The sequence below is a fragment of the Moschus berezovskii genome, chromosome 2, assembly GCF_049115385.1.
Source record: "Moschus berezovskii isolate FMDL1 chromosome 2, NW_MosBer_1.0, whole genome shotgun sequence".
Lineage (NCBI taxonomy): Eukaryota > Metazoa > Chordata > Mammalia > Artiodactyla > Moschidae > Moschus > Moschus berezovskii.
Genome location: NC_142461.1, coordinates 136,167,541 through 136,183,235, shown reverse-complemented (window position 1 = coordinate 136,183,235; position 15,695 = coordinate 136,167,541).

Below are 15,695 nucleotides of genomic sequence, written 5' to 3'. Positions count from 1 at the left end.
TATCTTTCCTTTTCTCCTTTGCCTTTCACTTCTCTCCTTTTCTCAGCTATCTGTAAGGCCTCCTCGGACAACCATTTTGCCTTTTTGCATTTCTTTTTCTTGGGGATGGTTTTGATCTCTGCCTTCTGTACAATGTTACGAACCTCTGTCCATAGTTCTGCAGGCACACTGACTGAGCTAAGGGATACCCAGATTGTTTCAGTGTGTATCTGGGAAGGTGTTTCCAGAAGAGACTAGCATTTGAATGCTTAAAGCAGATGTCCCTCCAAAGATGAGAGGGCATCACCCAGTCCAGTCAGAAAGGAACAAGAAGATTGGAAGGGGAGTGAATTTGCTCTCTTTCTGCTGAGCTGAGACCTCCACCTTCTCCTGCCCTCCGGGACAGCAGTGATCTAGACTCTCAAGCTTTTGGAGTCAGGTTGCAACTTACACCATCAGCTCCCCCTCCAAATTCTCAGGCCCTGGAACTCAGACTGAATTACTTCCAGTCTCCAGAACCACATGCATTTAATCCCTATAGTAAATGTCTTTATATCTAGATTGAAATAGATATAGATAGATTCTTCTGCTTCTCTAGAAAGCCCTGAGGAACTCTGGAAGAAGGAAGTACCACCCCCAGGGAGAGTTTACCTGGGGTCCTCAGGCAAGGCGGGCTGGAGTTAAGCTTGTCAGTGAAAAGGAAACAGGAGGGAAGGGCACAGGGCACAGTCTCTGAAAGAATGACTAGCCTGAGCACACAACATAAACTGATTAGAATCAAATGGGTCCAAGAAGGAAGACAAGTCAACTCCAACTAGAACTTGATCTTCAGTATATGCTCACTGTAACACATTAGCAAGCTAAGTACCATGACAGTTCCAGGGCAGACTATTAAAGACCAAAACATGGGCTGTGGCCCAATTCCTGGAAATCTCTGCCCCTTCCCCAAAATACTTGGAATAATCTTCCTATTCATTAGCCTACGAAATGATCCAACCCATAATATCTAACCACATCACATTTTGAGGTTGCACTTACCCTCTGGGAGTCTGTAGAATATGTTTCTCTCTAAGTAAATCCAATTCTTACTGTCTACTACAAATTGGCCCCTGCCAAGAGCATTGCCAGAGACTGAACAACAACAAGGGCGTTTGCCATCTGCTTCTGTGGAGACTGAACCCTGTGCTGGGTGCAGCTGCTGACCTTCAGTACCTCCTGAGAATTCAGGGTGGAGAGGGAGGCACTCTGCTCCAGGGAAGCCAGTGGGACTGGTCTTCAGACAGCTAGATATTTTCAGGAACTGATTTCCTGATCCCAATCCTTACATCTCTTCATACCTAGAAAATCACTGAATCCCTTCATGGTGATATCAGCTCCTCATGACTAGCAAAAAATCTTTTGTATAGTAAGTGCTTGAGTGCATTGAACTCCCTCTTCACTGAAATCTTACATATTGACCTTCCTCTACTGCCTCTTCGGAGCAGTCTCTCGGAGCTATCTGAGGTGCTGTCTCTTGGGCTGCAATCCTCATTTTGACCCAAATAAAACTTAACTTGCAACTCACATTGTTCATCTTTTTAGTCGATATTACCTATCACTCTGTCTCTCGCTGAATTCTTTCAGTGATGAAACATTTAAGAACCAGATCTTCATTAGGTCCTAAAACCACATCTGTGATCTCAGTTAGAAGACTGTGGATTTTGGCTGAGTTTGAGTCCCAGCCACATGGGTTAGAGTCCCGAACTGGGTTTTGGCCAGGTTTGAGTCCCAAGTATGGGTTTGAGTCCCAAACTGAGTTTTCACTGGTATCAAGTCCTGGCATGTGGGTTCAAGTCTCAATCTGAGGTAAATGGTTTCAAAGCCGAACCACAGGAGCTTATGGAGCTCCTGGGCATAGGAGCCTTTCTGTTTAGTCTTCATGACCTTCCCTGAGTTCCAAAAGGAAGGTTCAAACAGTTGCTAATCAAAGAAGGGAAGGTGTGCACAGACAATGGAGGAGTAGCCAAGAAACAGTAGTGCAGACTTGGGGCAGGGTCCTGGTTCCCCCTCAAAGGATACACAGGATAATATCTTTTGAGCTCTTTATTGAGCTAAGCCCACCAAACAGAAGATGTTTGCATTCTTCATACCAGAGAATTACCTCTTGAGACCAGATTAAAGGAGTGCAGGCCCTGCACACACCCTAACATCAGTAAGGATCTTGAACTTGCCATTGAACTATTACTATCAAACTCCTCACCAAACCTTCCACATTGGGACACACAGCTTTTGAGGAACAAGAGCTCACTGTGTGCCTGGCAAAACAATAAAGCCATCCTTGTCTACTCTACACAAAACTGTCTCTGATATTCAACTCAGCACTGGTGCACAGAGGCTAAGCGTTCAGCATCACAGCTGCACCTGCTGGCATTCAGAGCAGACGCACCCCTCTCTCAGTCTGTCACTACTTTCCCAGCTGTCCTCCCCTGAGAAAAGGAGAAGCAAGGGCTGTTTTTCTTGGGCTTGTCTGCCTCATTATAGTAAAAAATGAGGAATGAGCATGGATCCGCCTGGGTGGGGCACAGAGGCTCAGGAAATGGCTGAAGAAAAGAACAGTGTGGGCCCCAGTAGTTCGGGAGGGCTTTCCAAGGGAGGTGACCCATTCACTGTGATAAGAAACAGCAGAGAGGGTGACTCCCTGCCTGCACTGCATCCTTTAATTGAGCCTGCTGCTGCTGCTGCTGCTGTTAAGTCGCTTCAGTCGTGTCTGACTCTGTGCGAGCCCATAGACAGCAGCCCACCAGGCTCCCCCATCCCTGGGGTTCTCCAGGCAAGAACACTGGAGTGGGTTGCCATTTCTTCTCCAATGCATGAAAGTGAAAAGTGAAAGTGAAGTCACTCAGTCATGTCCGACTCCTAGCAACCCCATGGACCGCAGCCCACCAGGCTCCTCCATCCATGGGATTTTCCAGGCAAGAGTACTGAAGTGGGGTGCCATTGCCTTCTCCTAACTCATGCCTAATGCAAGTTATCCCTTGATCTCCCTCCCACGGGTGAGTGAGGAAAGAGGAGGGGCCTCCTCTGGGTGAGCAGAGCTCCTCCTTGCTGCCCACCTTCGGCGTGCACCCTTGTCTATGATGGCGGACCACTGCCCACAATAGCTCTTACCTTGCTATTTCCATGGCACTGCCCTTGAGAAGTGTAGACAGGTTCCAGCTGGTGGAGGCTCTTCTTGTCAGAGATCAATGGCCCACCTGCCAACAGCCATGATCCACTTTCTGCCTGACATAATTTTGTCAGGTTGCTTTGATGTGTTTTTTAAAAAGTAAATGAAAAGTTTTCTTCTCCTCTTTTATTTTAAGCAAAAAAGCTTTAACTTGACCCCTTCATGTACATGAGTGGCCTGAATTCCTGTGCAAAGAGAGAAGATGAGAAGTCTGGAATTTCCTGCTCATTGGAACCATATGACAGTGCTGCAGGCTCCCCGCTTCAGGTGGGCTGAACCTAGAGATGGATTTTGAGAGCAGATTCTGAAGCCCCTCTCTTAAAGCCCACCTAGAGCTCTACCTGTGAAATGGAGTATTTTCTGACATTTTACTAAACCAGGATGTTGCAGCCATCAGGGATTCCAGCCCTCCAAATGTGAATTTCTGAGTCCAGGCAAAATGATGCCTGGTATCCAACAAGCTGCTGCCACTCCCTACAGTGAGGAAGGAACTAAGGATGTGAATAATCAAATCACAGCATGCTGGCCCCAGGCAGTTGAGATACATATGAAAGGAATGATTTCAGTAAGCCCAGACTCTTGCATCTTCCCATACATAGAAAAATGTTTAATTCCTTAACTTGAAATATCTGGTTTTTCTTAGCTAACAATTTTTGATGTTCAGACTACCCACCCCTTGCTGCAAGTTTCTATATAACTCCTCCCTCTCCTTGAATCAGTTCTTTCAGAGTCACTTGAGATGCTGTCTCCTGGGAGCTTGAAGTCCTAAAAATTCCCACCAAATAAAACATAGCTCTCAACTTCTAGGTCGTGACTACTTTTTCAAGTCAACAGTTTTGGCAACCACCACAAAGGGACTCAGAGCAGATTCCTCTCCTCTGCCTGAACTCTGTGAGGATACAGGGCCTTGGTACCAGCAGAGGTCCCATGCTTGTTCTCAGTTTATATCCTCCAGGTCAGACACTTCCTTCTAAAACAAAAACATTTTAGTTAGAAGTAGTGATGTACTCAGCTGAAAATAGGATCCCAACCTATAGGGATGGTACTTTCTCAACAGCCAGTAAGAGGTAGGCAAAAGCCCTGAGGTAGTCACCCTTCCTCAATTAAACATCAATAGCAACAACAATATAACCTTCTCTCTCTTTTGAAACATGTGAGGTCCAGAGGCACAGCAGCCACTTTGTGATCATGAGGCAATGCTTGTGGTCACAAACCACAAGCAGAGGACAAAGAGCAAAAGGAGAGAGAGAGCCTGCCTCCCAGGGCAAGGCTGAGAAAAGCACCAGGCATGGACTCCCTGTTGTTGGAGCTCTTGCTGCTTGAGACAAGCAAACTCTTCCCTAGTCCTGCCACTCTCATCATTGCCCTAAAACTTGCAATCTGACATGGATCACTGACATACTTCTCTGCCACACTGGTGAGACTTATGGCTCTTTTTCTCCCAGGTGCTCTTTCCTTCTAGCAGCTTCACAGCCCTTTCTCATTCTTCCTATCACTCCTCTCCCTCATTTGCCCTTTAAATCATTGCTCCATCAAAAGTGTCATGTTCTTTCCTGCCTTGGGGCCTTTGAATAAGCTGTTCCCTCTGTCTGAACTTCTACCTTTTCTTGTCTAGGTTAAACTCTGATTGGTTTTTTGGATTTTAGAGAAGCTTCAAGAGACCCACAGTTAGGTCAAACACCCATCATATAATCCCATGATGAACGCAACTTTCCTCGTCAACATTGCCATGCTCACAGTTCACTGCTGCTTCTCAAGGGATCAGAAGTCCTTGGACAAAGGGACCAGGCTTTTGTGTCCCATGCTATGTCCCAGCATCAAACACAGGTCCCAGCACATAGAAGATGCTAAACAAACTACTGTTGGGACTTCCCTGATAGTCCAAGGGTTAAGAATCTGCCTTTCAATGCAGGGGACATGGGTTCAATCCCTAGTTCAGTTCATTTCAGTCGCTCAGTCGTGTCCGACTCTTTGTGACCCCATGAATCACAGAACGCCAGACCTCCCTGTCCATCACCAACTCTCAGAGTTCACTCAAACTCATGTCCACCGAGTTGGTGATGACATCCATCCATCTCATTCTCTGTCGTCCCCGTCTCCTCCCGCCCCCAATCCCTCCCAGCATCAGAGTCTTTTCCAGTGAGTCAACTCGTCGCATGAGGTGGCCAAAGTACTGCAGTTTCAGTTTTAGCATCAGTCCTTCCAATGAACACCCAGGATTGATCTCCTCTAGAATGGACTGGTTGGATCTCCTTGCCATCCAAGGGACTCTCAAGAGTCTTCTCCAGCACCACAGTTCAAAAGCATCAATTCTTCGGTGCTCAGCTTTCTTCACAGTCCAACTCTCACATCCATACATGACCACTGGAAAAACCATAGCCTTGACTAGATGGACCTTGGTTGGCAAAGTAATGTCTCTGCTTTTTAATATGCTATCTAGGTTGGTCATAACTTTCCTTCCAAGGAGTAAGCGTCTTTTAATTTCATGGCTTCAATCAGCATCTGCAGTGATTTTGGAGCCCAAAATAACAAAGTCTGACACTGCTTCCACTGTTTCCCCATCTATTTCCCATGAAGTGATGGGACCAGATGCCATGATCTTTGTTTTCTGAATGTTGAGCTTTAAGCCAACCTTTTCACTCTCCTCTTTCACTTTCATCAAGAGGCTTTTTAGTTCCTCTTCACTTTCTGCCATAGGGTGGTGTCATCCGCATATCTGAGGTTATTGATTCTCCCAGCAATCTTGATTCCAGCTTGTGCTTCTTCCAGCCCAGCGTTCCTCATGATGTACTCTGCATATAAGTTAAATAAACAGGGTGACAATATACAACCTTGACATACTCCTTTTCCTATTTGGAACCAGTCTGTTGTTCCATGTCCAGTTCTAACTGTTGCTTCCTGACCTGCATACAGGTTTCTCAAGAGGCAGGTCAGGTGGTCTGGTATTCCCATCTCTTTCAGAATTTCCCACAGTTTATTGTGATCCACACAGTCAAAAGCTTTGGCATAGTCAATGAAGTAGAAATAGATGTTTTTCTGGAACTCTCTTGCTTTCTCCATGATCCAGCAGATGTTGCCAATTTGATCTCTGGTGCCTCTGCCTTTTCTAAAACCTGCTTGTACATCTGGAAGTTCATGGTTCACAAATTGCTGAAGCCTGGCTTGGAGAATTTTGAGCATGACTTTACTAGCGTGTGAGATGAGTGCAACTGTGCGGTAGTTTGAGCGTTCTTTGGCCTTGCCTTTCTTTGGGATTGGAATGAAGACTGCCCTTTTCCAGTCCTGTGGCCACTGCTGACTTTTCCAAATTTGCTGGCATATTGAGTGCAGCACTTTCACAGCATCATCTTTCAGGATTTGAAATAGCTCAATTGGAATTCCATCACCACCACTAGTTTTGTTTGTAGTGATGCTTTCTAAGGCCCACTTGACTTCACATTCCAAGATGTCTGGCTCCAGGTGAGTGATCACACCATCGTGATTATCTTGGTCGTGAAGATCTTTTCTGTACAGTTCTTCTGTGTATTCTTGCCACCTCTTCTGAATATCTTCTGCCTAGTAGGGGAACCAAAATCCCACATGCCTTGGAGCAGCTAAGCCCTCACACTGCAACTAGAGAGACGACATATTGCAATTACTGAGCCCACACACTCTAAAGCCCATGCTCCGCAAGAGAAGCCTGTGCACCACAGCTAGAGAAACCCTCACCTGCTGCATTTAGAAGAAGCCTGCACACCACAACAAATAGCCTCCACGCTGCAACACTCAGAGGAACCAAAAAAATTTTTAATGGCATTTGAAAAGCTTAATTAAAAAATAAATTACTGTTGAATGTATCAACAACCATGCCATCACACACGAAAACATGTCACACTGTGAGAGCCACTAGTACGCTCACCTGCAGGGGAGGCTCAGCCTGGAGGGAAGGTGGCCTCTGAGCGGGAACCGGGTAGAAGTCAGAAAAAGACTGCTAGGTCAAGAGAAAGACACAGAACACCCAAAGGCCGTGCAAGGAGGGTGGTCTGGTTGACAACAGCAAATGAGTGGAAGGTGGTATGGATCAGGAGGTAAGACCAGGCTACACAGGCCTTGGGGACCTGGCCAGCCAGCTAGTGGTTCTAGAGACAGTGGAGAGCAGCTTATAGTGTGTGACGCTGATTCAATGACCTCAGCATGTCTGTGTTTCAAAGCTTCCCTCTGCCTTCAGTGTGGGAATGTTAAAGAATTGAGAGGGGACATGCAGACCCCCAGGCTATCCCCTACAATAACCCAAGTGCAAGGATGGGAGACATCTCTGCTCTGTTCCAAGAGTTTTGCATGTATCCGATCATTTCACCAGCAACAATCCTGGGGTGGGGGGAACTAAGGCATGGACAGTTTAGAACCCATTCAGGTCATATGGCTGGATAGCGGGTGAGCCTGGACTGAACTGTGCGTCAGGGTGCCTGTGACACAGGGTGCCAGTCTCTATGGCAGGGGCAATGGCATGGTAGAGAATATTACAGAAGAAATTAATTACATGGATCTGTGAGAGAGGAACATCTTAAAAGAAAATCTGAACCAAATAAGAAACAATGGTAAGATTTATTAAAACTGGATATCACCCCCACACATGTTTTCCATGCCTCTGTGTGTGTGTGTGTGTGTGTGTGTACATGTGTGAAGGTGTGTACAGACACACAACATTGTTGCTCCCTGGAGGTCATCAGGGGATCTTGGAAACAGTTGTTTCCGTGTCTTGCTGGGACCAGACACCAGATGAGAGCAGGTTGCAGAATGTGTGGGACTGAGAGTACGGAGACAGAAAGTCTAGACTACTCTTTGGAGAAATTTAACTCTAAAGGGGAGGAGAGAAAAAGGTCAGTAGCTAGTGGCATGCATAGAGTGGAGATTTTCTTTTAATTTTAAGGAAGTAGACACTACAGACAGACTTGAGTCTCCTGTGAACCTCTCCTCAACCTCCTCCTCGTCCTCAAAGGTATCACTGTCTGGAACTTGCTGTTTGTCACAGTCATGCATATAGGTATAGGGGAAGTAACGTTCACAGTAAGTTCAAGAATCTCAAAACTAAAGTCTGATGACAGAAAATCAATGGATGAAATGAGGAAAACAATTGTTCAGTTGCTATTTTACTTTTTTTTTTGTCATTCTAGGAAAACGGTCTCAGGAGAAAAGGAGTAGAAAGCCAGACAGATGTGGGCAGCTGTGACTAGTCTCTTCTTTAATGGGTAACTTATGAAGATGGCCTGGAGAGGTCCCTCCAGTGTGCCTCTAGGCCTTTACCTTGTCTTCACAGCCTCTGAGTCTTCGATGACTTGTGTGAAGTCATGTGAAAACTGCTTTCAGGTAGTGTGCAGAGTAGGACACGGGACATGAGCTGAGGTTTGAGTCTAAGTAGGTAAGCACAAAGGGAAGAGGAGGTATAAGACTAGAACGTGGGCCTTGGAGGACAGATGAACTTCAGAGGACCACAAGTCAGCTGGACTGGTTCAGGGCCCCATGAAGACAACTGGGGGAAGTCTTCGTAGCAAGTCCCCTTTGACAAAGTCCCTGCATCCCTGTGGAAGTGGACAATCCAAGGAGAAAACCAGAAAAGGATAATATAGGAGTTGTTGGGGAGATAATAGGAATGAGAGGGGGGTGAATTGTCAGGAGTGTGTCTAGCAGTGAGCATGGCACGCCAGCCAAGAGCTAGGGTCAGGGAAGGCTTCCACAGACACTGATGTTTTGAAGACAGTGGTGCAGGAGTGATTGGAAAAACCCAAGCGAGATCTTCAGGTCCTCTAGATCTTACATTTGCTAACACCCACAGATGTACAGAAGCTACAGGGAGGAAGGCATATGACAGAATACATACTCAAGTTGCAAAATGGTGGATGTGCTGGAGAAAGACTAGATCCAGTTAGCACAGCAGTTCATAAGGGTAAGCATCAGCGGTCCTTGGGGCTAAAATCCATCATCTGAGTAGAAGATGGGGAAGACACTGCTTAACAATAACATGTTTGACAAGCTGAGCTTTTATTCATGTAGTCAGCAAAAATTCTGCAAAGGCTAATCCAAACCTGGGCTACACTCTCCAAGGTTAGTATCTGGCACAATTAGGTCTTTGTAGACTCAGCACAGATCAGCCCACACCTGGAGAATGAGTCTCAATTCATGGAGTCCCACTTGTAGAAGATTTTGAGCAGACACCAAGTGGCAAGGACAACTTGTCAGGTTAAAACAAAAGTGAAAATACTGGGGAGATTTCACCTGGAGGCAAGAAGACTCAGAAAGGATTTAAGACCTATGTGTGTGCTCAGTGGTATCTGACTCTTTGCGACTCCGGGCACTGTAGCCCTCCAGGCCAGGCTTCTCTGTCCATGGAATTTTCCCGGCAAGAATACTGGAGTGGGTTGCCATTTTCTACTCCAACGGATCTTCCTGACCCAGGGAGCTACATCTCTTGTGTCTCCTGCATTGGCAGGAAAGTTCTTCACCACCACTCCACTTGGAAAGCCCAATCTTCACATAAATGAAGGCAATAAGGATTCAGAATAACAAGTCCTAATCTGAGAACTAGCATTAGGACCAAAGGATGGGAGTCAGAGGACAGACCCTTCAGGTCTAAGAAAGAAACCCCTAGGACCACTCAAAGCTGCTTGAAAGGGAAAAACTGTCTCAGTAAACATTGTGTTCTCTGGCAAAGGACAATCTTGCAGGAGATGAGGCAGAGGGGAAAACATGGAGCTAAACCAGAGGAATGACCAATTAACCTCCAACTCCAAAGGCAGATTTCAGTATTCTGAAAAATTCTCTCCAAATATTTAAAGATGATATTCATTCCCTGATGACAACAGACAAATGAGCCTACATTGTTTATACTGATGAGTTAACACAAATGTCATTTAAGAGGATTTTCATTTATCGATTTAAATAGGTGTCAGAAAACAGAGGAGAAATAAAATATGCTGTTTCATGTCAGGTGCTGTGGCTATATGTATTTTTTATCTTTAAACTAATCCTAAACATGTGTCCCCCATCCCTGTTTCATGATCTGTTTCACATATGGTAATATACATGTTTCAATGCTATTCTCTCAAATCATCCCACCCTCGCCCTCTCCCACAGAGTCCAAAAGTCTGTTCTTTACATCTGTGTCTCTTTTGCTGTCTCGCATATAGACACATGTACACCCGTGGCTGATTCATGGCAATGTATGTCAAAAACCATCACAATATTGTAAAATAACTAGCCTCCAATTAAAATAAATAAATTAATTTTTAAAACTATCCTAAACAACCCTATGAAATAAATATTTCTGTGTTCCTTTAATAGATCAGAGAACTGTGGCTCATAGAGGTTACACACTTTGAAATGTGATTGGATAGACCATAAGTGAGAAATCAAAAACTTAAAATTAACTTCATGGGAATTCAAGCTTTTTATTAGGATATTAAGAAACTGGAAAAAGCATTGCTCTCACTTTTCAACTAAAAAATTCTGGATAATTTGCAAAAATCACGATTTTTTTGAATAAGAGGTCTGAGATTGGAACACAACAATTACCCAAAATCTAAGGGAAAGTAAGCACCTCCTGTGAGAGATAGGGCACAAGCACTTATCTGCATCAGAAAAAGGACACAATATAAAATGGTAAGATCTCATCTAAAAATTTTAGCGAATATTTAAAGGTTTGTGTGTGTACTCAATCATGTCTGACTCATTGTGGCCCCATGGACTGTAGCCCATCAGGCTCCTCTACCCATGGAATTTTCCAGGCAAGTAAATATCAGAGTGAGGTGCCATTTCCTTCTCCAGGGGATCTCCCTGACCCAGGGATTGAACCTGTATCTCTTGTAAAGACTGTGTATTCCCAATACAAGGGGGCCCAGGTTCAATCCCTGGTCAGGGAACTAGGTCCCCCATGCCATGACTAAGAGTTCACACGCTGCCACTAAAAGATTCCACGTGCTGCAGCTAAGACCTGGTGCAGCCAAATCAATAAACACATGTTGTTTAAAATTTTGATGGAAACTAGAAGGTAGGGAAAACACTACAGACAGAGGAACAAATAAAAGAATTACAGAAAACGTTTCACCAGAAACTATATGAGCCAGAAGGCAATAGAGTGACATATTCAAAGGGCTGGAAAAAAAAAAGTCGATTATAAATCCAATATCTTTTTAAAACAAAGGAGAAATAAAAACATATTCATCAGACAAAACAAAACAAAAAGATATTGCCAGCACAACTACTCTAGAAGAAAATTCCTCAGATAGAAAAAATGTGATACAAAAACCTAGATCTACACAAAGAAATCAAAGTTCTGGGAATATCATTAATAAAATGTTACATACATTGTACTGCTCTAAAAACTAACTTATATATGACCCAGAGTCAATGCAATTTCTCTGTAAAAGATTGAATAGTGAATGTGTTGTACTTTGTGAATCACACATGGCCTCTGTCATGTATTCTTTATTTTTTGCTATTGTTTTTGTTTATCAGGTTTTCTTATTTTTTTCTAGAGCACTTTAATACGTAGAAACCGTTGTTAACTTGCAGACCATACAAACAGAGCTTTCAGGGAAGATGAAATAAATAAATGCCTCTCTATTCTCCAAATATTTCTCCACTAAGTACACTAAAACCCCTGGATGCTATGTATAAAATAAATAGCAGAAGACTCTGACAGGTGGGGAGAAGAAAAAAGATGAGGTGAGTGTGTCCTGTCAGGTAGATTTGGTTTCAATAGAATATGTCCACCAGGAATGCTAAAGTCAACTCTTAAAAGAGATTGCTGCTCTGCTAAGTCACTCCAGTCGTGTCCGACTCTGTGTGACCCCATAGACGGAAGAGCACCAGGCTCCCCCGTCCCTGGGATTCTCCAGGCAAGAACACTGGAGTGGGTTGCCATTTCCTTCTCCAATGCATGAAAGTGAAGTTGCTCAGTCGTGTCCAACCCTTCGTGACCCAATGGACTGCAGCCTACCAGGCTCCTCCGTCCATGGGATTCTCCAGGCAAGAGTACTGGAGTGGGGTGCCATTGCCTTCCCTCCAAAAAACACTGGGAGAGGCTACTACAGCCCCAGACATCAAAATGGGTATGAATGCTTTTTTGACAAAATAGCGGTCCTATAGTGCCAGTAGTCCTAATTTTCAGCAAAAGGAGATCAGGAACAGGAAACAATCAATGCCTCAATTTTGTAAAAGGTGGTTTTTAACATGTGCATTGGTTTTATTTTTTATTAAAGTATAGTTGATGTACAATATTCTGTAGATATACAATGCAGTGATTCACCATCTTTAAAGGTCATGATCCATTTATAGTTATATAAAGTACTGGCTATGTTCCCTATGTTGTACAACATATCCTTGTGGCTATTTTATACCTGATAGTTTGTGCCTCTTAATCCTCTCCCTACATTGCCCCTTCTCCCTTCTCTCTCTCCTCCTGTAACCACTAGTTTGTTCTCTGTATCTGTGAGTCTGTTTCTTTCTGTTATATTCACTGTTTCTTTCTGTTATGTTTTTTTTGGATTTCACATATAGGTGATATCATAGCATATTTGTCTTTCTCTGACTTGTGTCACTAAACAGACTTGTGCATTGGTTTTAAATTCTAGGATGGCTTTTGCACTCTGTTGAGTTGCTCTAGAAATCAGAAACGCAAATCCTTCCCTGAAAGGGAATATGCAGTCTGTCGTGCCTGGAATGATGGTGCAGGAGCTCACTCCTCAGTGTCCACTCAGACCATGGAACCTTAGAAATACAGGCTAGGGGGGTTTCAAGGGTCTTGGGGTCCAGGCTCACTCACTCAACTGACCAATGGGGAAGTACAAGCACACTGTTACTCAGAGTGTGCATCTGAGCATCTCCTCATAAACTCTCTATTTGGGATACATCAGGCCCTGTAGGGCGCTCCCAGGTAGCTCCGCTGGTAAAGAGTCTACCTTCAATGCAGGAGACCCAAGTTCAATTCCTGGGTAGGGAAGTTCCCATGGAGAAGGGATAGGCTACCCACTCCAATATTCTTGGGCTTCCCTGGTGGCTCAAACTATTAAAGAATTCACCCTCTATGAGGGAGATTGGGTTCGATCCCTGGGTTGGGAAGATTCCCTGGAAGAGGGAATGGCAATCCACTCCAGCATTCTTGCCTGGAGAATCTCCATGGACAGAAGAGCCTGGTGGGCTGCAGTCCATGGGGACGCAAAGAGTCAGACATGACTGAGCATCTAAGCACACCACCAGATAGGCCCTGTAGGAGGCAGAGAGGAAGAAAGCTGGTGCCCCATTCTCACAAAACCAACCTCTGAGATGGAGATAGGGGCTGCAAACATAACAGAGAAAACCATGTAAAGTTATCTTCCTGCAGTAGAATCAGTGCTGGAGCTGACCCTGGACACAGGGGCTCTAGGAAACCAGGCCAGTGAAGCCCACAGTGACAGCTGCACAGGTGTGGTGGGTTTAGCTTAGGGACGGTCAGTCAGTGCTTTGTGGACAGACTGAATTCCAGCACTATCACTTAATAGCTGCTGATGCTAACTACAAAGTACTTCCTATTGCCTCAGTGTCCTCATCTGTAAATCAGGGATCGCCGTGGGAGACTCAACATGGTATTAACCCCATCAGAACCATACAATGAGTACAAAAGCACAGAGAGTGAGTCAGAAAGCCCAGCCCCTCACCAGGCCTGAAATTCCTCCGTCAACCTCATTCCTTAAGGGCCTATGGGAGTCACAGGCATTTAATTCCAAGAATTGGGATCCCCTGAGAAGAGGGCTCCTACATTTGATGAATCAGCCCACAGCTCCCTTAGGGCACTGCTCAAATCAGACCTTAAATGGGATGTCTGCCTCCACAGAGACCAAGGAGGGTCAGAGAGAACTCCTGTGGGCCAAGCAATCAGGCCTGGATAGGCCCAGCTCCAAGACTGGCAGAACAGCCAAGGCCTGCAGGCTTGGTGGCCTTGAGAGGAGAGGCAGGAGAAGAGGGGTCCACCCACTCCTTCCAACTCTCCTGCAAACAGTTACTGAGAGCAGGATGCAGTACCACTGAAAATTCCATAATCCACCCAGCCCATGGCTTTGGGGGGTGGGGGGATTTACCTTGATTTCCACTGTTATTCTGCTGCTTGCTGTGTACGTGACTGCTTTCTTCCATCTCTGCAAGGTTCAGCTTCTCCTCCTGTAAAATGAGGAGCATCATCCTCACCTCTTCTCAGGTACTTACTCGGTTAAATGATGTGAGTTCAGAGTAATGGGATACAGGGCAGGTCTGGGACAGAGCAGAGCTGGGTGTTTCTTGTTAAATTAGCAGAGGGAGAAAGAGCACACTCCAACCCAATCGCTCCTGACCTCCTTGTCCTCCCCTTCCATCCAGCTGGCCCCCAGAGCCCCAGCCTAGGCCCCCTTCCATGTGACCTCCAGATCTGAACATGGCACTCCTCTGCTCAAAATCCCTCAGTGGCTCCTAAGTACCATGAGATAGGACCTGGGCGCCTAACACTGAATAATCAGCCCTTCTGGGGGTGGGGCCTGCCACACTCACCAGCTCATCCCACCGAACCCTGGCTGACCCCCTGCAACCCAGATCGTGAGCACCGTGTGCACCCCCCCCCCCCAAAGACCTTCCCTGCCAGTCCACCTGGAGACAGACACATCGCAGACTCAGCTCACAGGTCTTATCTTCTGAGCCTACCTGGGGTCTGCTAGATCCTTCCCACTTAATGCCCCCACTGCAGGAAGGGAATACCTGCCTCCATCACAGCATTTAGAGCGCCTTGTCAGAAGCGCATCTTTTCAAGTCTGTGTCACACTCAGATCATAAGCAATTTGGTATCAAGCCTTATGTCTTCTTTTGTAATCTCAGCCAGAGCAGAGCTCTGTGCTTTTGTGTTGCAGGAGTGTTCCGTGGATGTTTGTGGAAGGGATGGATGGAGAGAGGGAAGGAGGAAGGAAGGAGAAAGTTGACTAGTTAGTCTGATTGCTGAAATGTAACCAAAGAGGGCCATTTGACCCACGGGAGTAGAATCAGACTTGATTTTGTGAGCCTGAGCTTCAGTAAAGAATCACAGCCTGAGAAGCAAGTTCTTGCTTGGCCATGACGCCAAGAAATGAAAGGGCTCCGATCCATCTTGCGCCTCTCCTTTGTTATCCAAATTACAACATGAAAAGCAGAAGCAGCATAAGGAGGCCCTGTGCCTTCTTGGAGGGGGAGGGGAGAGTGGGAAACAAAGACCTCAACATTCCAAGAAGGAGGCTTCCTCATTTTCTGCGCAGCCCCAGCCTCCTTTCAAAGCAAGAAAGGAGCACAAATCTACTGCCATGGCAACCACTCCTAAGCCATCCTGGGAGGTGACAACTTACTGTAAGCACTCCAGAAACCAGGTTCCCCCAATGTCCAGGCTACACAAGAGCAGGGGCCCTTTAAGAGGAGTGACAGATCAGACCTTTCAACCCCCAGTCCATACATAATGATGGATGGGAACCCCTCTGTCCTCACCCACCACCTGCTCCACTGTGGAATA